General features: G+C 39.1%; 1 protein-coding gene across 2 annotated transcripts in view; it reads right to left on the reverse strand.

The window, feature by feature from the left end:
- Nucleotides 1-25,045, reverse strand: part of SPOP (speckle type BTB/POZ protein) — a 65,823-nt gene that overhangs the window by 40,339 nt on the left and 439 nt on the right. The window lies entirely within an intron of this gene.

Raw genomic sequence — 25,045 nt, forward strand, 5'->3', positions numbered from 1 at the left:
TAAGAACTGTAAGACCACTAAGAATAGGTCCGTAAAGTTAGGTATGACAACCTAATGAAACCACAGCCTCAAGATTGACAACAGAGGTACAACCCAAGCACTACCTCCCCCATCCTCCTGGTCTTGGTTAAAAGGACTTCTGAGGTCATCCTGCATTAAATGTTTTAAGCTATATAACCATTTCCTCACAAACATCAGTCACTGCCTCAGTCTCCAAAGTACTCTGACATTCATGATCTTATTTGGGATTTATAACAGCTCTGTGAGGCATGTGGAGCAAGTATTTTACAAATAAGGAAAGAGAAGCCCGGGGATCATGGTCACATGGCTATGAAAGGATCTAAATTCAGAATTCAATTCTTTGAGTTCTCCTAATCCAAAACTTTATCATTCCTATGACTGATTCTTGGATCAGGTATGGTCAGGCATGGTCAATTCAATTCAATATGTAGGAAATGGGAAAATATCTGATAGAAGATATATTTATATACTCTAGCTTTCAGCTCCCATTTCATTTTCAAGTGGCAACTCTGGTGAAAAGTATGACCTTTTTTCTAACCAATTCTGAGCAATATTATTAAGGGAGACCTGAGTTAATCATTGACAGGCTCATGCCTACTTTCAAGGCTTGACCCTGGGAACAAATCATATGTTCTAATACTATAAGAAAGACTTTCCATAGTTTAGCACCTAATCATCAATTTTTTAAAATAAAATGTCTAGTGTTCTAACATGCCAGAGCAATTTTCTAGCCTGAGTTTCCAAGAAACCAGCATCTTTCCCTCAAGATCTCTCTTTCTATTGCCATAAGCTCACAGAATTAAAAAGCACAATTTCTATCATTCCTTAATATTGATTTGAGATATATATACCGTGACTAAAATACTAAATAGCACCATGCCCCACCCAAAAACCAAAAACCAAAAACCCTCTTTTCCTAGGGTTCCAATCTATCACCAAGTCCTGTCAGCACTCTTGCTTCCTAACACATTCCACATTTATCCATTTCTATGCCGTTTCCTCTCACCTTAACAGGTTTCTAATTGATCTCTATTATTACAAAGGATACTGGAAACAAACCAGGAAACACACCTACCACTGGCATCCTCCAATCTAGCTTTCCAGTGTTACCTAACATGACTGTTCAAATTCAATCAACTGTCGGACTATCCAATTCCATTGCTCAGACAACAGTCACAGAGCTAACGTGGCTATACAGACTGGATTCCTCCCTAAGGATGTGGGGTTACAAAGATAAATGTGCCACTCTTTGATCTTGGCCCTCTAAGAACCCTTTTTCCTTTTCAATTCAACCAAACCTTTACTGATCACAACTGCACAGACATGATTTGACTCTGATCCTCAAGATGTTCTTATTTTTTTTAAGATTTTATTTATTTGGCCCCACATCAGGCTCTCTGCTCAGCGGGGAACCTGCTTCCCTTCTTCTCTCTCTGCCTGCCTCTCTGCCTATTTGTAATCTCTGTCAAATAAATAAAATCTTTAAAAAAAAGATTTTATTTATTTGAGAGAGAGCGAGCGTGCTCATCAGAGAGAGAGAGAGAGAGAGAGAGAGAGAGAATGAATGGGCGAGCAGGAGAGAGAGAAGCTGACACCTTGCTTAGCAGGGGGCCTGATGCAGGGCTTGATCCCAAGACGCAGGAGTATGACCTGAGCTGATAGCAGACCCTTAACTGACTGAGCCACCCAGGTACCCCCCAACAACTAATCATAACATTAATAAATGTGTTTTTATATTGCTGCAGCCAAAGAGTCCAACAACCATAAAAAATATTCATTGAATATCTCCAGTCCCATGTTGAACTATCAGCCTTAACACTACCAATTTCTTTGCTTGTTTTTGCTTTTTTAAAAAAGACTTATTTATTTATTTTAGAAAGTGCAAGTGCAAGCGGAGGCTGGAGGGGCAGAGGAAGAGGGAAAGAGAGACTCTCTAAAAGACTGCCCATTGAGCGCAGAACCCTACACAGGGCTCATTCCCATGACCCTGAGCTGCAAGCAGACATCAAGAGTTGGACGTTTAACTGACTGAGCCATCCAGGCACCCCTGCTTGGTTGGTTTGACTAAAGAGAAAATGTTTCTGGCCTGAAGAGCCAGGAAAAGACTCAACTTATAGTTAGAAGAACTGCTCATATTTTCAGGAACTAAGAGCTTCTCCTCAATATGTAAGTTTTCTTCCTTTAAAAAATTTTCCTACCATCTTTTACAGTACACTTTGCCTTTAAATAGCAAACCCTTTTGAAGTCACAAAAATTATTTCTCCAACTATTCAACCCCTGGATACCAAATGGAAAGAAAACCCAGTAAAATCAATTTCAGAAATCTAGAAGAGTCAGCGAGGTATTCAAATCAAACAGGGAAGTTTTGGACTCTGAACACAAATTCATTCAAATATTAAAACTTACAGAACTCATAAATAAACTCACTTTTAAGGGACTGGGCCTCCAAAGTTACAAACCGTGGGCAAAAGTTACCACTATCCCTTTATCTTTACTGACAGAGGTGGTTCCTTTAAGAACTATCTTACAAAGGTCAACTTTTACTGGGTCTTCCAAAATCAATTCTTCACAATGAGAAATGGGCATCGGTTAGATAAATAGAATAAGAATAGAACAAGTCAATATATTCATAAGCTTCTGCTGTCCTTGGGACCCGAATTCTAGTGCAGGCTTTGCAGATGCTTTCCTAAATCAGACTTTTCTCAGTCTTCAAATGAGGATGACTGTCCAAGGTCTCTTTCAGAGCACAAGTCTATGCCCCTCTGGAAATAATGTTAAAATTATATCTGCCTTGGGGTGCCTGGGTGATTCAGGCAGTTGAGTGTCCAACTCTTGGACTCTTGGTTTCGGCTCAGGTTGTGATCTCACGGTCAAGGGATCAAGCCCAAGTCAGGCTCCGCCCTCAGTAAAGTGTCTGTTTAAGGATTCTCTCCCTCGGCACCCTCTCCACTCATACACACTCACTCTCCCTCTTTCAAATAATGTATGTATGTGCCACTCTTCATATATGCTTTCTAAAAACTAAAAGCAATATATATAGAGTACAAATAATTCAAAAGTGATAGGAAGCTATAAATGAAAAGTAAAAGCTTTCTTCCAGACACCCAGATCCCTCTTCTAAAGCCTAAAGACCACCACTGTTTTGCAGCTTCACAAACCCCAAAAATGCACACAAAAAAGGGCACGTATGTGTGTGTGTGTGTGTGTGTGTGTGTATTCATTCACTCCCTGGAGGCACACATAGACCTATCCTTCCTAAAGGTTGTAAAGAATTCCATGTACCCTGATGTGTGGTTTCCAGGCATCTGCTATGGCAAAGAGCCCAGCAAACAGGTATATCTGAACATATATGCAAAAAAGTCCGAGAGAGCCTGTACATTGTTTATTTTGATAGATAATGCCAAATTGCCCTACAAATGTTATATTTATATATATTCCCTGAATGACTGTCAGATTCCTTGCACCTTTGAGCATATACCCACTTGACAAGATAGTTATCCAGAATGGCCAGAGACAGAAAAACAGAAACAAAATGAACCAGTGAGACTTAGACCCAAAAAAAAAAAAAAAAAAAAAAAAAAGTCAGAATTATCTTTCATGAATTAAGTGGACAAACTTCAACCAAAAATATAGCAAACATGATATGTGGTACTTGCTTGTTTATAAGATATAAGTGCTGCTGCTCCCCTGAGATGTTTGTGTAAAAAGACACTGTCAGGAAAATAAATTTCAGGTGGGAAGCAAAAGGAGCGTAGGTAAGCAACTTATACTGCAGAGTCTACGTGAATCCCAAGAACACATGGTTTTTAGATCGGAATGTGGATTTAATAACATGTACCGCTAAATTCCTTCACATATAACCTGGCTATTTTCACCCAGAGAGGTTTATCAACACAGAAGTCAATTTAGTTCCTTATCTTTGTCACTGGCAAAGGATCCCAAAGAGTTCAGCAATTTATCCCCAAATTAAATGGGATAGATATGATCCAGAGGTGATAAAACTGTTAATGAAGCACATAGGAAGCAACTCTTGATGTATTTTTAAAGTGTTATTCACTTGGACAATTATCTTAGTTTAACAGGACGTATTCACAAAGGACCATGTAAACATCAGGTGACTCTCAAGAGTGTTTGTGTGTGTATACGTGTGTGTATGGGGGGTAGCATATGAGTTTCTAAGAACAAAATAAATATATTCAAAAGATCTTATTTTACTTTCCTATAATTTAATATCAGCATTACATCTTCACTGGCAGTATGCCATCACATTTTGGAAGAAAAACAAAAATATGTTAGGGTTACACTGATATGTAAAACAAAACAAAACAAAAATAACAACCTTTTTTTACTTTAGTATCAGGGAAATGCAGTATATGTAATGCTGTATGTTTTGCTTTCAGCAGGAGCTCCCTCTAATTTTGTAAGAACACTGGGAAAATACAATTTAGGAACACCTACTATGAGATTATTCCCAATACATTTTTCCTTTCCTCACCCAAGTAAACCAACCACACCCAACACTAAATCTCTCCAAAAAACTGCCCCCAGGTTCTTATATTGTCAGGGGATCACTAAAAAAGACACAAACAAAGCCTCACAATCTTAAGCATCAATCGGAAGCCCTCAGAATCAAGGCCAACCTTACATACACCTACACACAAAACTAACCAAGCCCAGCACATCCTACATTGAAAGACAGAAGCATTTCTTTCAAAATGAGAGTTGGGGGGGGCGGGGAGGGTGGTTTTCTCAGCCCTTGCTCTGACTACATCATAAATGATCAATGGAGCCCAACTCCAGACACTGGACTCGGAGCAGATAGTTCTGGGTATCCAATGAGGCATCAACTGGGAAAGGAAGGGGAAGTTGAACTAAATGGGAGGCAAAGTCAAACGGAAAAAGTGCCTGGCAAGGGTCCTATGATATTATCAAAAAATCACTTAAGAGGCCCACAAATTCTGCCACTAATGAAGAAGCCCTTACCTGTAAGGCTTATGATTTGGGTAGGCCCTTTAAGACGGCAGCTGTAGAAAAATTAAAATCTTCTCAAAGCTGGCAAATTCTACCTAATGGAGTTTGATGTCCCAGCTACCAGACTGAAGTCCACAGCTTAATAGGTAAAAATTCTAGATTAAGAGTTTTCAAATAAAAATTATAAAACAAACAAAAACAAATATTCTATTCACATAATTAAAGAAGCAGATCTCAGAATGGGACAAAATAATTACGTCCTTCACTGCAATCTACTGTTTCCAAGACACATAAGAATCTGTTTCTTGGATTTCAGATTGGTATTAAGTGGCAATGAATCAAGTACAGAAAAACAAATGACTACTTGAAACTAATCCAAAAACCAAATCCAAAGACATTCAATTTAATACTGAGCTTGCACATACTGTCAAGAACAAACTAAAGCAGTATTTGGGTTGAGTTGCTATGTTGAATGGCAGACTACTATGACCTAAAAGAAAGCAATGGCTTATGATTGGCTACAGACAGTCTGGGAAACCAAGTACGCATTTATTGGTTACTGCCCATCCTTGCCACAAAAGTTTATCCAATCAGATCACGAAATACAAATAACTTCCAAAAGTAGGTAGTTTGAATTTTTTTCCATTGTATCAGTTTTGAATGAATACATCCTCTATACAAGGCACAGCAGCCAAGGCACTGTCCTGTGGGGGAAGGGAGGTATCGTAGTTTTCTACTGTTGTGTAATAAATTGTGAAAATCTGACGTCCAATGTCCTTGAGACTTCCACATAATTTACAATTAACTCAATCACTTCTGTAAGTATCTCATGTCTATAAACTGACTTTTCACAAGTGATGTTAATTTAGCTAATTCAAAACATCTTCCTAGTTGGCAATAAACATGATAGTTATCCTAATTCTTTTTTTTTTTTTTAAGATTTTATTTATTTATTTGACAGAGAGAGAGAGAGAGATATATCATAAGTAGGCAGAAAGGCAGGCAGAGGGAGAGAGGGAAGCAAGCTCCCTGCCGAGCAGGGAACCTGATGTGGGACTCTGAGATCATGACCGGAGCCGAAGGCAGAGGCTTAACCTACTGAGCCACCCAGGCGCCCCCTGTTATCCTAATTCTTTATTCTAGAATGAAATTATGATCTCTACTTTAATATCTATAATACTTGGAGATGAAAAATTATTCAAAACGAAAAAATTGTTTTAAAAAGGACTATAGATATTTACAGTGAAATCATTCACAATTTGTAGGGAGGGAGGGTAGGGGGAGACTGGTGTCGGCACAGTGCTCACCATGCAGTCTGTAGACTCTTCAGATCTTTTCTTGCCTCTCTGCCTTCAAGTAGTGATAAGAGAAGAAGAAATAAATTTAAATCCACCCATTTTAGTACTTGTGAGCTTGGTTAAGGAACTGGAGACTAAGTTTAGAAAAATTTGTTAAAATGAGGTTTTGGCATTATAAGAAGCTTTAACCAGATCCTATTAAAAGGATCCAAACGGGGGCACCTGGATGGCTCAATTGGTTAAGCATCTGCCTTCAGCTCAGGTCATGATCCCAAGGTCCCAGGATCAAGTTCTGTATCAGGCTCCTTGCTCAGCGAGGAGGCTGATTCTCCCTCTGCCTGCTGCTCTGCCTGTTTTTGAGTGCACTCTCTCTCTCTCTGACAAATAAACAAAATCTTAAAAAGGGGGGGGGGGTCCAAACTCTGGATGTACTTTTTTTTTTACAGTTTTTATATGCAATAAAATTAATCTTTTTGTGTACACTCTTGTGAATTTTAACAAAATTCATGTGTAAGACCACTGCAATCAAAATACAAAAGTTTTTATGTAAATTTTAAGACAACCATAAATAAAAGAATTACTTAAAGCACTTACTTCAAAAGACAAGATTTCTATCAAGTCAAAAGCAGACAAAACAGGACCTAAAAATTTAAACAAGGATTTACTGAAAATAGAGGAATACTGGCCCTGTCCACTTTTGCTCTTGCCTTCTAGCCAATCCCAAATCACTACAATTGTCCCCGTTTCGTTAATTCCCACAGCTTCAGTCACCATGTATGTGCCTATCTCTACTGCAAACCAACTTCCTGCTACTACGCATCAAGCGCCTATCTCACAGGCATCTTAAACTCAGCAGATCCAAAACGGAATCCTATCCTCCTCCCCCAAAACCCGATTATCTTGTATGATCCTACCAATCACCCAAGTGCTCAAACCAGATATGCTGGAGTTAGCCGTAACTCCCCACTCACTCTCACTGCACCTCCACTTCCCGACCCCAAAATTAGTCTTGTCAATTTTACCTCAGAAATATATTTCAAACCCATCTGTTTCTCTTGATCCCCACAACCAACAGCTTAATTCGTTCAGGACATTATTAGACTGCAGTATTACCCTAATTAGTATAACACTTTCTTGTTTCATTCCTGCAGAGTAAGCTAGTGCTTGGCACATCTTTGCGCAAAGTATTTATTTCCTCCATCCAGAATGCCTTTCTTTCCCCTTTGTAAACAACTAATCTCTCCAAGTTGTATTTAAATGCTTCCTCCTCCCCATTTTCAATGTGTAAATCTCTTGCTTCTGTAATTACCTGCCTTTCTCACTAGACTCTGAGTCCCAAGAGGGCAGCACTCAACTGTGATATTCACCTTGGCAAGCCTGGTGTCTAGGCAGTGCCCAGCAAATAGTAGGTGCTTAATAAGTGAAAAAGGAATGAGTGACTGTATCATGATTCAGATAAAATGGCCTCAAGGATTTTTACTTTGCTAAGATTCTACACTTAACAAGTGATCTTCTGCTTAATACAACACAGTATTTACAAGCTGCATGATCTCAGGCAAGTTATTAAAAAAAAAAAAAAACCTCTGTGCCTCAGACTCCTCACCTGTAAAATACAGGTAAGAATACTTCCTTCATAAGGTTACTATGAAGATCAAATGACTTATATACATGTAAAATGCTTAGAGCAGGGCCTGGAACACAGTGAGTCCTCGGTAAACATTAGCAATTGTTAGCTTTTGCTAATAATATCCTGACACTAGAAGGGGAATGGACTGAGCAGACATACATTTTCTATGTACGTTAGACCACCCTTCAGTGAAAATTAGTAAAATGGCATTCTTGGGGAACTGAGTTTCTGAGGAACTCAGTCAGTTCAACGTTAAGGGACTCTTGATTTCAGCTCAGGTCATGATCTCAGGGTCCTGAGATCCAGCCCCATGCTGGGCTCTGCGCAGGGAATAGAGTCTGCTTAAGATTCTCTTTCTCCCTCTGCACTTCACCACCCCCATAAATAAATAAATGAATGAATGAATGAATAAACAGATATAGATAGATAGATAGATAGATAGATAAAATGGTGTGCTGGTTTATCTGTCCCCCCCTTGTGAGTTTGTGTAGCACTTTTCCCTGAGGCCAATCAACTCTCATGAAACTGAAGAAACAGTTCACTTGCAAAACTTTAGAATGTACTCTGAATCCTGAAGGCCCCACCCCAACCAAAGCATCCTGAGAGGGCTTGTCAGAAGAGCTAGTTGGTCTGGGCGCCTGGGTGGCTCAGTGGGTTAAGCCTCTGCCTTCGGCTCGGGTCATGATCTCAGGGTCTGGGATTGAGGCCCACATCAGGCTCTCTGCTCAGTGGGGAGTCTGTTTCCCCCTCTCTCTCTGCCTGCCTCTCTGCCTACCTGTGACCTCTCTCTCTCTCTCTCTCTCAAATAAATAAATAAAATCTTTAAAAAAAAAAGAAGAAGAAGAGCTAGTTGGTCACCTTATGACATCTTACATTGGTTCTTTCTAAAACACAACATTCTGGTCAAAGGCAGTACAGTTCAGTGAAAAGAATATGATGCTAGGTGAGAGACACTTTAAAGTATGCCACTGATTAGCTATGAACCTGACTGTGCACTTTATGAAGTTTTTATTTTAATCCCACTGAATTTAGCCCACACTGTTATATTAGTTTCAAGTGTACAACATAGTGATTCAACACTTCCACACAACACCCTGTGATAATTGTGCACTTTAAATAGAGTCTGAGTTAAAAAAGTACTAGTCAGTTCTCAATTATCCATACAAAGGGGGGTAAAAAGTGGCACAAGTAATTCAAAACAGAGAGTAAAAAACAAATCTTTAATATTTTACTTTGGAATGTATTATGTAATCTTCCTATAGATTGATATCCAAAATTGTATCTGGGCTAACCTAATAATAAAATATATTTACACAGCATGGCCATACATTAAAGTCATCATGGGAATGAATTCAAAATAAAAGGAGGAGGCCAGCATGAAATAAATTCCTATGGATAACAGGAAGATCATTTAAAACTGATTATTATTATATAATAACTCCTCTCAACCTCACAGCATCCTCTTAAGGCTCAATCTTAGCCATAAAATTCTTTCAAATGAAAATCTCTAAATGTCATTCAGAAATAAAAGGTGAGAACAACTGAATTCCCACAGGTGAATCATTCTAGAACTGGGGAGCCAGGAGACAATCATCCAACTGAAGATTTTTGCTCTCACAGATGTGGGGGTGCATTACTGTGCCTGAGGAGCTAGAAGCAGGTACCAGCCTAACTGCAGGCCAATCTGTCGTAAAACCCAGGTTTTCTTGAAAGGTTCCATATCAACCTCCGCACCAGAAAGTATTTCAGCGACCACCCTATCTAACCTCTTTGAGTCTATAGAAGAAACCGAGATCCACAGAAGTTACAACATATCTGTGAAACCACATAATAAATATTTAAGTACTAGGAAGTTCACCTCTTTATTTATTTATTATATAATTGACATATAACATTGTATTAGCTTTAGGTGCATTATGATTTAATATATGTGTAATACAACAAAATGATCACCACAATGTTAGTTAAAGTGAATAATGACACATGTTACAAAGATTTTTTTCCTTGGGATGAGAACTTTAAAGATCTATAGAAAGTTCATTATTTAAATAATGCACTTACATAAATAAATAACATTCTCCTACACTTCTTGTAAGAAAGAGACTTTAATGCATTCAGTTTAAATTGGGCCACATCTATGTATCTGCTCTATCTCCCAGTTCTATACTGAACAACTTCAGATGTGCTAAGAATAAAATCAGTCCTCTGGAATATAACTGAACTCCCATACAAGCTTCTCCACTATACCACCACACGAAGGCTTCTCGCCAATTAGTCTGTCGGTTAGGCTGTAAGCCTGTGTGTCAGCTCATACACACAGTCATGTGCCTTCTTCAAATCTGGTCATACGATTCTGAAAGCCAGGAATATTCTCCTACCTCTTACTTGAATATTGCCCTTCTAGATCCAGGTCAAGTTCTATCTTGCCTTGAAGCCTTTCCTGATCACCCTAGCTCCCTCCGAATTCCTATCATACTCATTGTTACTTTCTTTGCAGTTAACAAAGGTTACTTAGAATCCCTTACTTGATAATTAATGTAGGATGCCCAGCACTGTAATTCTGTGTATGTCTCTCCCTACCCCCGAATTCTCTTTAGGTAGGTCTAGTGAGACCTAAGGATAGGTACTTAAGAAACAAAACAACATATCAGATGGAAAGGGGGAAATGGCTGACAGAATAATAGATTCTTTCCTTCATTAAAATGTTCTTTAATGCTGCTTAAATATCTTTGCAACTATAAGAATATCTGAAGAATAATTAGGAAAAAATGGAACAATGCAGACCCTTTAACACAAAAATCCCATTTCCATTTTGAGAATCCATCCTAATGAATCAATCTGATCAGTGTATAAATATTTATGTATTAGGATGCTCATCAGAGCATAATTTACAAGCAAAAACTGGAGAAAAAGGAAGTTCATTTGTAGGGAATTGACAAATAATGATGCATTCGTATAACAAAACTCTGTAGAGGAATTCTATGTAGTTATTTTAAAAGATTATTTTTAGTGGCATGTGATGTTTTAAGTTTTTCTCTTTTTTTTTCTATTATTTTAAAATCAGAAAAAGGAAATCTTTTCATTCTGAATAAAAATATAGCATAGATTTTGCAATCACACACATATCGTTTTAAGGACTACATAGTGCGTTACTCACATTTACTGCTGTCACCACCACTTGAGTGATGCACCAGCTTGTGAAGAGAAGTAGTCCCTAACAAGCCACCAGGGTCAACATGCAGTTCATTTCCCTGCTGTTTCCATGTTGTTTCTTCAAGCCAAAAGTTTATGTAATAATTTACCAGCAGCTTTCAAAAAGGAAGCTTCTCACCTACGCAGAGGACATTTCCCTAAGTGGTGACAGGAGGGCTATGAGTCAGGTTATCACCAAGTTGAGTTATATTCCAAAGGTCGACCATCACCTCCACCACCACTCCATCATCAGAGCACCAACTTGGAGGTGCTCTGATGAGCCTTTCTGGTCAACAGATTTGAGTCCTGGGGAGCACTAAGACCAAAACGGTCCTCGGTGTCTTTGTGTGGACAGAATTGCAACAGTCTGTGGCTCCTGTCACTATTCTACTTCAGATTCTCATCCACACTCTCTACCGAAGCAAGGATCTCTTGGACTATTCTTTACTCCCCAGATACCAACTTCTGAAGTTGTTTCTCTGAACTCCTATTCCCTCTTCCAAGGGGAAAAGAAGAGTTAAGATGAAAAAGTGCAAAAGCTCTGAAGGAGGACTTAGCTGGATATATTGGAAAAATAAAAAGAAAGCCAGGGCAGCTTGATCATGGTAAACAAAGGAAAATACCGTACACGAAACCGGCAAGAACCACATCACAAAGGACCTAACAGGTTATGATAGAGACTTTGGATGTTTATTTTCATAAAGTTTGCCGCTCCCACGGTGAATCAATTTTATATAAATGAGACCTAGATCTATCTTTCAAACCTCATCTGCTCTTCGAAAACCCAGTGCAATAGATTCAACTGCCTGCCTGCCAGGCAGCCTCTCCTAAATGTCAATACATGCAAAGCCAAACACTATCTTTTTTTCCAAAGCAGCTCCTCCTGACTATTTCATATCTGCTAACAGACCGATCATTCACCCAGGCTTGCTATCTCAAAGCTGTCTTGCGTTCCTGGCCTACTGTCCGCCCCCACTCCTTACAGGCTCCCCAGGGCCTCAAGTCTCCAACTTACTCTCTTTTCTCTTCTCTAGTCCCACCGCCACGATCCCAGTTCACACTAGCACCAATCCCTGTGCAGCTTGCTGGAACAGGGGAACCAGTTTCCACACCTCCAGCTCTTTCCATCAAATCTATCCTATGTGATGTCATTTAGATGCTTTGAAGATCATCATAAGCACATGATATACAAATTTATTACCTCAAGGTCTGACTTCACTTCAAGCCCCACTCATAGATCTGCCTACTTAACGTATTTATACTTAGCCATGTTCGCATCTCAAATTTAACATGTCTAAAATTGAACTCCTGATTTCTGATCTTCTCTCCAAATCCCACACCTCCCCCTCCCATTCTTATCTCCCACTCCCATCTCCGTAAGCGGCACCTCTCCACATCCAACTGCTTGAGCCAGAAAGCCGGGAGTCAGTCTTGACACTCTTCTTCCTCAACCCCCACATGCAATCTATAATTAAATGGATTCTTTCTTTAACATACTTCTCAAATCCATCTCCTTTTCTTCATTGCCTCTGCCACTGAGTCCCACCTGCAAAGATTCTTAATTCCAGTGGCATGAGGGGCAGCCCAGGCACTGGGATTTGTAAAAGCTCCTCAGGTAATGAGAACACGCAGCTCTGGGCGAGAACCACCACTCTGCAGGTTCTGGACCACTAGCCTCTCTGAACGCACTTCAGCTACTTTCCCCCTTGCTCCCTCAACTCCAGCCATGCTGGCCTCCCTCCTGTCCTTGAACATCACTCATGGCGTCTGCCTTTGCTCTGGTTCACTCCTTAGGTTCTATAGATATTTACTCAAATATCAACTTTGTAGTGCTTTAGGAAGACTTTCCACGGCTATTCCACTTAAAACTGTGGAATCCACATCCATCCCAACACACCCTATCTGTTTCTTGGGCTTTATTTTCCTCCTTGGGACATACCAACTTCAAACATATCATATAATTTATTTATCTTATTTACTGCCTAAATATGCACTTCATGAGAGCTGGGATTTTTGTCTCTTTTATTCCTTTATATATCCCCAGTACCTAAAACAGCATCTGGCCCAAGGGAGGCACTCAGGTAGTATTTAACTTCCCCAGCAAGGCCTTCCCAGATTCCTCCAACTAAACTGAAGTATCCCATTATTCCCCGATAGGAATTTATTCCTTTCCTTCATTAATAATTTGTCATTACATTTGTGTTTATTTGTTGATGCTCCTTTCTTAGACTGGAAATTCCATAAAAATAGGGGCAAGCTGGTGCAACCACTCTGGAAAACAGCATGGAGGTTCCTCAAAATGTTGAAAATAGAACTGCCCTATGACCCAGCAATTGCACTACTGGGTATTTACCCTAAAGATACAAACGTAGTGATCCAAAGGGACACGTGCACCCAAATGTTTATAGCAGCAATGTCCACTATAGCCAAACTATGGAAAGAACCTAAATGTCCATCAACAGATGAATGGATCAAGAAGATGTGGTATATATACACAATGGAATACTATGCAGCCATCAAAAGAAATGAAATCTTGCCCATTTGCGACAACATGGATGGAACTAGAGTGTATCATGCTTAGTGAAATAAGTCAAGCAGAGAAAGACAACTATCACATGATCTCCCTGATATGAGGAAGTGGTGATGCAACATGGGGGCTTAAGTGGGTAGGAGAAGAATCAATGAAACAAGATGGGATTGGGAGGGAGACAAACCATAAGTGACTCTTAATCTCACAAAACAAACTGAGGGTTGATGGGAGGAGGGGGGTTGAGAGAAGGGGGATGGGGTTATGGACACTGGGGAGGGCATGTGCTTTGGTGAGTGCTGTGAAGTGTGTAAACCTGGCGATTCACAGACCTGTACCCCCGGGGATAAAAATATATGTTTATAAAAAATAAAAAATTTAAAAAAATAGGAAAGAAAAAAAATAGGGATTTTCTATTTGGTTTGCTATTATAGACACTTTTTCGTGCTTAGTGGCTATTTTCAAGAAACAGTTAACAATGAATTAATGAATGAGGTTGAATACATTTTCTGAAAGCACACATTGATGTGTTACTTTTCCAATCAAAATCTTTCAAAGTCTCTCCATCACTTACCACGTTAAAGCCTAACAGTCTGGTGTTGATAGAAGACCTTCCATGATCAGGGCCGATTTCTCTCCTATCTTATCTCCTATTCTCTCAGGCATCTTTTGCTTCAGCTACACTGCACTGTTCATTATTTCCAGTACACACCCTATACTAACAAACACCGCATTTCCCCACCTCCGCATTTTTGCTCATGACATTCCTTCTGCCTAAATCCCCTTTCCATCTCTGCCAATCAAAATTCCAGCCTTCAAAATACCTACCCTTCAAACCCCAGCTCAAAGGTAACCTTCACGAAGACAGTCCTGACTCCCACCCCAACTTCCCCAACTAAATGATCCCCTTCCTCTTATAAACACCAAAATATGTAATAGTGGTTTAATTCTCCACTCATTTCACCACATACCCCTTCCTCACTTTTCACAAAACCTTTTGTTTGTAGTTATTCAGTAGGTATTTCTTGAAATGAAGTCAGTTAATACCACTACTCCTATCTCTATCATAAAGCATATTTAAATGGGGATAGGAGATGGGGATACAGCGGTTCTCTTTAGCAAGACCATTAATAACCAAAAGATATTAAAGCTGGAACAGCAGATTCCCAGCCTTAACCTCCCCTTCTCTGGCTTTTCTGCTGAGACAAGATCTTCCCAAATTTTTGGATCTCAAATTTTTTAATGTATTCAACTGCTTGAAAAAATATGTTAAGCTGCACGTGCTACCACCAGGACAGAAATCCCATAAAATATATTAAAATGGGTTATCTTAAGATTATTACATATTTGAAAGAGTATCTGACTGAAAAATCTGGATACCTTAAACTCTGCTGTTTGAAAATGATCATGACTAGGAAAACGTTTCTGTTCAACAAGAAATCTGAAACTTTTAAAGTATTCCATTCATTTCCACATCATGTTAAAAGATGGCGACGAACAGTAGTAGCAATGCTGTAAAATCCTACCACGAAACACTTGTATTTCAAGTAACAGGCCTTTGTTTCCCTACCCACACCCTCTCATAAGGCTGTGGTTCCCAAAATGTAGTCCACAGATCCCTGGAGGTCTGTCTCAAGGAGTCCATAAAGTTGAAACTATTTTCATAATACTAAGAAATCTTCTGCCTTTTTCACTACATTGACATTTGCACTAGTGGTACAAAATCAACAATGGGTAAAACTACTGGTGCTTTAGCATAAATCAAGGTAATGGCATCAAACTGTACTAGAGTCCAGTGTCCTTCACTATCATATCCTGGCGATTTTTTTTTTAAGTCAGTTTCACTTAAGAATGTTTTTGATGAAGCAATAAATTTTCATGATAAAGTTGAAGCTTTTAATCAAAAATTAGAATTCTGAAAATCTTGTAGCTGCATCACAGATTCCCAATACTTACAGACTTTCCTGATGACTGATGATATTAACTAACGTGTTTTTTTGCATTTGGTTTTTTTTGTTTTGTTTTGTTTTTAAAGCAGTGTCCATGTCCAGCATGGAGTCCAATTCAGGGCTTGAATCATGACCCTGGGAGCAACACTTGAGCTGAGATCAAGAGTCAGTCTTAACTGACTGAGCCACCTGGGAGCCCCTAACGTGGTTTTTTTATATTGCATTATGAAATGTGCCATTTGCAAAATTTGCTTAACTCAATGAACCAATATTTCCCAAACACCAAATGCATATTATCAAATCACAAATGGGTAAAAAACCCATTCAAAGGGCAAGACAGATGAATGGATTTTAATGTAACAGTAACATCAATGATTTCAGTTCCCACACTGCAACTTAACTTTTGTCAAGTTTTGGTGTAGTATCAGAGACAGAGAATACGCACAACTGTCTGAAAATTCTCCTCCCTTTTCCAACTACATATCCCTTGTGGTTATATTTTCTTCAAATACTTCAATCAAAACTATCAATCACATCAGACTGAATCCACAAGCAGATATAAAAATCCATCTTCTCTTAAGACAGATATTTAGGAGATTTGCAAAAGTGTTAAAAAAAAAAGCCGTATTTCTCTAAGTTTATGAAAACTTATTTTTCATAAAGATATTTATGTTAACACGAGAAAGTTTTTTTTAGGTAATTATTTATTTATTTTGGAGAGACAAAGAGAGTGAAAGAGTGCATGCTCGCAAGGGGGCGGAAGCTGAGGGAGAGAATCTCAAGCAGACTCCCCACTGAGTGCAGAGCTGACCTGAGATCATGACCTGAGCCGAAACCAAGAGTTGCATGTTTAACCAACTTAGCCACCAAGGCACCCCTAGGTAATTAACTTTTTTAAACTGTTTTGTTTTTTTTTAAGATTTTTTTATTTTTTTGACAGACAGAAATCACAAGTAGGCAGAAAGGCAGGCAGAGAGGGAGAAGCAGGCTCCCCACTGAGCAGAGAGCCTGATGCGGGGCTCGAGCCCAGGACCCTGGGATCATGACCTGAGCCAAAGGCAGAGGCCTTAACCCACTGAGCCACCCAGGCACCCCTTAAACTGTTTTTTACTTTAGTTTCTAGTTTGGTAAATATCAATAGATATAAACCACATAAACAAAAGCTCTTATGGTCCTCAAAAATTTTTTAAAGTATAGAGCCACGAGACGAGAAAGTTTGAGAACCATTGCTCTAAGAGAATCTGTCTCTGATTCCAGCCACTGCCAAGATTGCTGTTTGGAGCAAATCTTCCTTTCCCCATCCTCAACCAGAGTTGAACCTAGGGCAGACATCTGGTCCAGGGAAAATCATGCTTTAGACTGGCCAAGTCAGATATCATTTGGGAATCTGAATTAAGCCTCATGGATACTGAGGGCTATTTACGGCAGAACACTAGAGTCCATGAAGTCTTACTGCTGACGTTCTTGGAACTGTTTTGATTCCAGCCCTTTCTAAGGTCTTGTTGTTCAGCTTCTCCTTGGATTCTTCTACAACTATTTCTTTTGGAAAAATCTTTTATATGTTACTTTAAATAGGTTTCTTTTCCTTATGACCAAGAAAGCCTTAACACTACAGAACTTCAATACTGTTACCATGAGTGTTTTATTCCGTGTCCTTATCTGAGACACTGTATTATAATGAAAGTTCTCCTTCATTTGAAGATCATATTCCCACATAAAATGAAAATCACTCCAACAAAACTAAAACCTGAATGGAAATTAGAGCCTTATTCGGAACAAGAGACAAGCTTAATGGTCAGCTGTTAGATTAAAGGAAGCTTGGTTTGTTGTTTTTTGTTTTGTTTTATTCTGGAGAAGGCCATTATATATCATGTCAATACATTTTAGACAGCAAATGGCTTCATTAAAATATACTAGCCTGACAGTTTTTCAGGGAGGCTGATGAACAGAAAAAGAACAAAGTAGAGACTTGCCCTACTACATATGAACAATTACAAAGCTAAGATAATTAAGGCAGTGTCATACCAGTAGGAGATAGGCAAACAGACTAACATTACAGAACAGGGAGCACAGAAACATGTAAATGGCATTATAAAGTCGTAAGGAGCAAACATGACTGTTCGGTACATGATGCTGGGGAATATAAGACATAACTGTTACCTCAGTATAGGGGAGGATTTCTTCATTAAGACACAAAAACACACATGGTAATGGAAAAATATAATAAACCTGACTCTGTTAAAGTTTAAAAATTAGTATCAATAAAAGATAAAATTAAGGGTGCCTGGGTGGCCCATTGTGTTAAGCCTCTGTCTTCGGCTCAGGTCATGATCTCAGGGTCCTGGGATCGAGCCCTGCATGGCAGGAAGCCTGCTTCTTCCTCTCTCTCTGCCTGCCTCTATGCCTACATGTGATCTCTCTCTGTCAAATAAATAAAATCTTAAAAAAAAAAAAAAAAGTAGAGGTAAAAAGAATTTTAAATACACTCTTGGCTCTTGGGCTGGCTACTATCAAAAATACCACCAGAAAATAATAAGAGTTGGTAAGGACGTAGAGCAGCTGGAGCCCCCGTGCACTGCTGGTACAAATGTAAAATGATGCAGCCATTACATCCAATGGTAAGACAGTTCCTCAAAGAAATTAAAAATAGAAATACCATATGATTCAGCAATTCCACTTCTGGGTATAGATCCAGAAGAACTGAAAACAAGATCTCAAAAAGCTAGCCGAGAACCCATGCTCAGAGCGGCAGGATTCACAGTGGCCAAAAGGCGGAAGCAACGCAGAGAACACCGATGAACAGATGAACAAACAAAATGGGGGGTATGCGCACAGCGGAATATTATTCAGTCTTAAAAAGGAAGGAAATTCTGACACGTGCTAGAACACAGATGAACCTCAAACACAGGACGCTATGGGATATAAGCCAGATACAAAAGGACAAATACCACATGACTCCACTCATATTAAGTAACTAAGTAATCAAAACGAGAAAAACAGAAAACAGTACCTGATTCAACATACCAACAAATGTGTAAACCTTAAATTAAGGAGCTGAATGATTACACACATTTTTCTTACAGACAGACAGATATACTAGAGAAGAGAATTAGAGGCTTTCCAGAGAACTACTGCAAGCCCTTCTCTAATGTAGCTAGTGCCTCAGTAGAAAGATTTGTGCCAAGAGCTTCTTAGAAACAAACAGTCAAGAAGAAAGGTCTTCACAGTCAAGTAAGGGTTACTGTCTGAATGTTTAACTCCCACTCTGAGGTCTGCTCCCAGCTCTCCCCAAGCGGCAGGACCAGCTTTGCCACACAGAGCAGCTAGGCAACTCCTGCCAATTCTATTAAAACGTGACTACAGTTTGTAAGAATGAAGGCCCAGGCATTTCCCGGAGAGATTAAACTTCAGAATCTTTTTTCCTATAATGGGAGCTTGTCAAAAACAAAAGAAGCTATTGGATCTTAGTGGCAAATGTGTCAGCATAGACTTTCAGAGTGATTCACCAGGCCTGCAAACAAACACGCAAAAAAACCACCCTGAATACACAACCAGAATTTAATATGGAGCCAGTATTGTCCTGAAACCAGGTTGAAAATAACCTCCTCAAGCCTGGAAGTAAATATGACAAGATAGTAAAAAAAAACAAAAATAAACAGAATTTCAGATACATATTATAATACTGTTATTATCAGGCCCCGAGTAACTTGATATCAGTAAGATTACTCAAAACACCACTACACGGTAGGAGTCTAATAAAACATTTTCTACTAAGACAGGAATTAGTCCGAGCCCTAAAACCAGCTTTAGAATGCAGTTCTACTGCACCTTTTGTTTGCATTAACCTTCATTAGTGCGATGGATTTTTAAGAAAACACGGTAGATGTGCCAACATTTCTCCTGAGTCTACAGTACATGACAGAAATCCACAGGATTCAGCACTATTCCAGACCCTGAGTTAAGACAGCTAGATATCAGAGTTCATGGCCTATCTGAAAAATTTCTCTAATTAAGAATAATTTGTCTCATTCCTTTTTTTTACGATGAAAATCTAGTGATAATGAAAAGAATATGCTATCACAGCATAATTTTACATAATGCTCTAATTGTGTGGAGAACTGTGTAGAAACGAGGAAAAGGAAGGAAAGAAACACACACTTGTGCATGAACATACTAAGATGCTTTTACAGAACACTCAAACCCTACGTCTCCAAGAAAGCTCATAAACACAATTTTCATCTCTAAATTCCATTTTGTATACCTTTCATCTTGGAAAAAAAGCCAGGCTGCTCATGAGAGAAGAAATTCCCAGCTAAACTTACACTGCGGAGGTGGGAGGAAGCAATGCTGTCTTCAGAGGTACTACAAGTCTTTCACAAAGAGTATTCAAAACACGAAATCCGTGAGGTCCAAGACCCAGAATCCAACAATGTCAGTGGCACAGAGGTAAGTCAAACACTAGGTGCATTGTGTTAGAATAAAGGCACCTTCAGTTTTTAGATGTTGGCTCCAGAAGTTCCATGATGAACAACATAATAAAAGGGAAGATGTGATATACATATAAATCCTACATATGGGTGTATACACACAGACGTGTATGTATCTCTCTCTCTTTTACACACACACACACACACACACACACACACACATACAGATGGTTCCACAACTAGAACAGGAAAAACACAAAGTGAGGCAGGAACTGCTTGTACCAAAGGGCAAGGAAGCACTCATACATCAAGCTTAAAACGTCTGCACATGCCAAATATGGAATATTCTGGGCTTCAAAAAATGTCTATAATTGTTGGTAACATGTAGAATAAATTAAGGTCCTGAATCTACAATGATAATAAAACAAAGAAAGTGAGAAAAAGAAACAATTCATTTGCCACCATTAGAAGGGATTATTATACCATCCACTTACTCAGGATATTGTTAAAAGGAAAATTAAGAATTTATCTAACTTTTGATAGAAATTATAATTATTCCTAACTGATAAAGGAAATCTTTACAAAAGACTAAAGGCTAATCAATGTAAAAGGGACAGCAGAATTGGCAAATTAGCACTTTGCAACAACCAAAGAAACAACTGGTTCAGACAAGGATCCCTATCATTAGGTGACAGACTGCTGGAATAGTGGAATAGCATAGTTCCAAAGTGTCACCACTCTACAGATTACTCTCGAACTACAAAGGGGAAGAAATGTCTACACTGGAGATTTGGTATTTATCATTTTAAACAAATGATCAAACAAACAAACATCATTAATAATGGGATATTATGACATTATTTCTCTTATTGTGACCCAATGGGAGGTACAGAGCAATACCTATGAAGAATTCTTACCAAAGTATTTAATCTGAATCTAATCAGACCATAGACTTAAATGCCAGTTTATAGGAAATACAAGCATAAAGGAACCAATTAAATGAAACTGTGAAGAAACAATCAGAAAATTCTAGAAGTGATATATTCAGTAAGACAAAGGCTTGGTCTCTTCATAAAGGCAATTTCTTGTGGCTTCTAAATAAAGTGCTCTAAATTTAAAAAGACTAAAGATACATGTCTGGAGAAAAATCTGAACATTAACTGGATATTAGATAGTTTTAGGAAATTACTGTTAATTGCCTTAACTAAGACAATGTATTCTAAGAACAATTAAGCAAAACAATCTCTTTAAAAAGATGCATCTAAAGTATTTAAAGTATGAAAGTATTAAGATGTCATGATGTCTACAATATAAAAATTTACACATTATATATATAAACACAAGTGCACATATATATGTAAAGTAAATACAGCAAAATGGACACTATGGAATCTAAGGGATAATTGGTATAAAGGTGATAACTGTACTATTCTTTGAATTTTTCTGTATGTTTAAAATTTTTTACATAAACAGTTGTAAAAGGCAGAGTGGAGAAGGGCTCAAAATGCACTTCCTCCAGGAAGACCTCCAAAAGGAACTCTCCTCTAAACCTTATCACTCTCTTACAAAGTCCTCTCAACATGAAACACAGTGAAATGCGTTCTCATTCTAAGTATTCACTTACTATTTCACATATGCAGTAGATTTGGTTTTCTAACAAGACAGCGAGCTCCTTCAGGCCCAGGCATTTTTAAGTTATTTTCCATTTCCTCACAACTCACAGTGAAACAGTCTACAATCTAGGAGACTTTTAAAAAGTACTAGTACCAATATCTTATGAAAGCACCCAGTAAAGCACCTCTAACTAACTGGGTTAGCTTTTTCATCTCCTCAACAGAATGGCAGTTCGCTTGTACAAACAACTTTGAGTCAAAGCTATCAAAAGGAGATCCTAAAACATCGCTTATGGGTTTACAGAATTTTGCAGAGAAAACAGCATCTAGGAGTTCAAGGAAGCATAAGTTTTACATGTCTTCTGAGGCGTGTCATGGATTTGCTGTGTTATTCAGACCTGTAACTTTATTCTCATGACATTACTCTTTAGTGGAACACTATCTTGAACCACCACTCCCATCTGCAAACAGACAGTATTTATCCACAACTCTTGGGTATAATGAAGCTTAATGAGCTACATAATGAACTTAAAATCTTAGATAAAAGACTGTACAAAGAAAAAAAAACACTTTGATAATACAGTGCTGGTGAAGAAAAAAGGCAGACTCACACAACTCCTGGCAGGAATATAAATTCATACAACCTCTATGGCAAGCAATTCAGCAGTATCTAACAACATTAAAAATGTATACATCCTCTGATCCCGCACTTCTGCTAGGAATTTACCCAAAAGATACCCATGTACCTAAAAAGCGCATACAAGGAATTAGTTGTAGCGCTGGAAACAACCTAAGTATCCAATGATAAGAGCTGGCTGAATGATGGTACATCTGTACAAGGCAGTATCTGTCATCTTTCAAAAAGGAAGAGGTTTTCTATGACTGTATGGAATGATGGCCAAGATTTACTAAGTGACAAAAGCAAAGTGCAGAATAATGGCTACAGTATCTTACCATTTGTGTAAAACAGTGAATAAAAACAAAAACTTAAAAGTTGTATATGCTTATAAAAGCACTGACTATCTCTGGAAGGGTAAACAATATAAGGGTCACAACAGTTTACTTTGCAGAGGGTTTAACTAGATGGAGGAAAAGAAGACAGAGAAGCAGATTCTTCTCTTCCTGTGTACCTTTTGAATTTTGTTTCATGTGTGTTACCCATCTTATTTTTTAAAATATTTATTTACTTTAGAGAGAGAGAGCGCAAGGTGGGGAGAGAGAAATGGAGAGAGTCTTCAGCAGACTCTGAGTTAAGTGCAGGGCCCCATGGGGTACTTGATCTCAGAACCCTGAGACAACTGAACTGAGCCAAAACCAAGAGTGGGAAGCTTAACTAACTGCGCCACTCAGGTGCCCCATGTGTTACCCATTTTAAAGAGCCTTTTGAAACATGGCTTTGCACCAATACAAATTAATGATACTCCTCCTAATCCTAAAGGCAGTCATGCCTTCACACCATAACAATTTTTGAATAAGGCGTCAGTAAATTCAACCAAATGAAACGCTTCCAGATAAAAACAAAGCACCACACATGACAGAAACCTCCTGAAAAATGGCTATTTATTTCTTTCAAGATTTTTACCAGAACCTGATGCAAGTCTGGACACAGGCAACACTGAACATCTTCCAGTTCACTAACCACTATGAAGAGCTCTACCGGAAGTCACCAAAGCTCCAACAGACACCAACCATCCCCACCCTAAGTGTGAAGCTGTCCCAGTAACTTTATACTCCTCAGTCTTCACACAAGGAAAACAAGATAAGTCTCCAGCTCTTTCCAGGAAACGGGATGATATATGCACCCCACCAAATTCCTGTGCTGCTTCTGTGTCATCTCTTGGGTCCCAAAGTAACCATGGCAACAGAAAACAGCACAAAAGACAGCTGAAACATGCAAAGGCCAGGGTTAAAAGGGGAGGCGGAAAAAAAAATATATATATATATATATATACACACACACACTTTAAGGCCCCAAAACATAAGGTTCTACAGTTAAGAATGGCAGCCAAAAAAGCGTTGCTAGAATACCAAAGAAAGAACACAAAGGGAAGAAAATAGAAAATAAAATATTACCCATCCCCAGTTATCCAGATAGGAAACCGGTTTGTCAAAGATAACTGAAAAACAAAAAGCTGCCCCCACCCCCAACAATTCAGTTATTCATTTCATTGCTATTAAGTAAACCTTCTGCCTGTAAGAATTTATCATCTCCTCACCCTGTTCTGATGTCAGAGGGAAGAAGCATCCAAGTATCCAAGAGTGACCATATAGCAGCAAATTAAGGACCATGAAAAATCTGCCAGCTGAAAACCTACGTCCTGGATCACTGAAATAATACTGTACTTTAGAGTTCCTTATTTTATACTGCTCTTCATTATTTGCAAATGGGCAAGAAACATCACTCCCACTGCTTAAAGTTAAAAACACGGGGTAAGTTATCCCCAACTAGTAGTTTCAGATTGCTTTTGTTTTCGTGTGATATTCACAGAGCATCAATAATGTACAGCTAAAACGAAAGTGCTAAGGAAGTTTTGTTTCTTTTTTTTTTTAAAGGAAGATCTTTCACAAAAAAAGAGGCAAATAGGTCACACAAAGCAGGAGGGCTACAGAGGAGAGAACCCTGATGTCTTGATTTACAGGTACTGCTCTAAGCCTTACACTGTGTTCTCTATCTCCACCATATCTAGTTCTACAAAGGCAGTTGAGAATTTTACTAAAAGGTAGTCCTTACTTTCTTTTTTGTGACCCTTAGTCCTCCTTAGAAAAGCCACCAAAATCCCCTGCCAGAATAACTGAATGGGTTGGGGCACCTACTTCTAAGTTTAGAGGATGCTTGTATTACAAGTACACCATGACTGTGGGAGGAAAGAAAAGTAATCCTGGAACTAGAAGTTGCAGTGACAGTTTCAAAAGAAGGGTCAGCGTGGGGCACGTTGGCTCTGGAAGGCGTTAGTAGCCTGGGAGTCTCTAGGGCAACATCAGATGCAAATGCTGCCTTGTCAGTAGGTCCGTCAAATAATTTAAACGCTCCCTTTAGGATAGGAGCAACAGGCGCACTATCTGGCAGCCCACTGTCTGCGAAGAAGGCGGGCGCGTGGTCAAGGGGCTCTTTATCCCGCAGGTCCCTGCAACACAGCGATGCGCATGCGCCCCGGGGGCAGCGAACAAGCACCCCTAGCTCTTTCACACTCGCGCATGCGCAGTCACCCATCTCGCCGCAGGCGACAGCTCACTATTTGGCAAGGGGGATGGGGCTGGGAAAATGATGGGGGGGCTGAAGGCAGGGGGCGCATTTGTGTCTCCTGAATGCTTGGGATTGGGGAAGGAACGGCTGATTAGGCTCTGGCATTCCCAGGCCACGTAACCCAGGATGTGGGATATGGAACAGAGAAGAGTATGTGAGTGGCGGGGGGGGGGGGG

Source organism: Mustela nigripes, chromosome 16, assembly GCF_022355385.1.
Source record: "Mustela nigripes isolate SB6536 chromosome 16, MUSNIG.SB6536, whole genome shotgun sequence".
Taxonomy (NCBI): Eukaryota; Metazoa; Chordata; class Mammalia; order Carnivora; family Mustelidae; genus Mustela; species Mustela nigripes.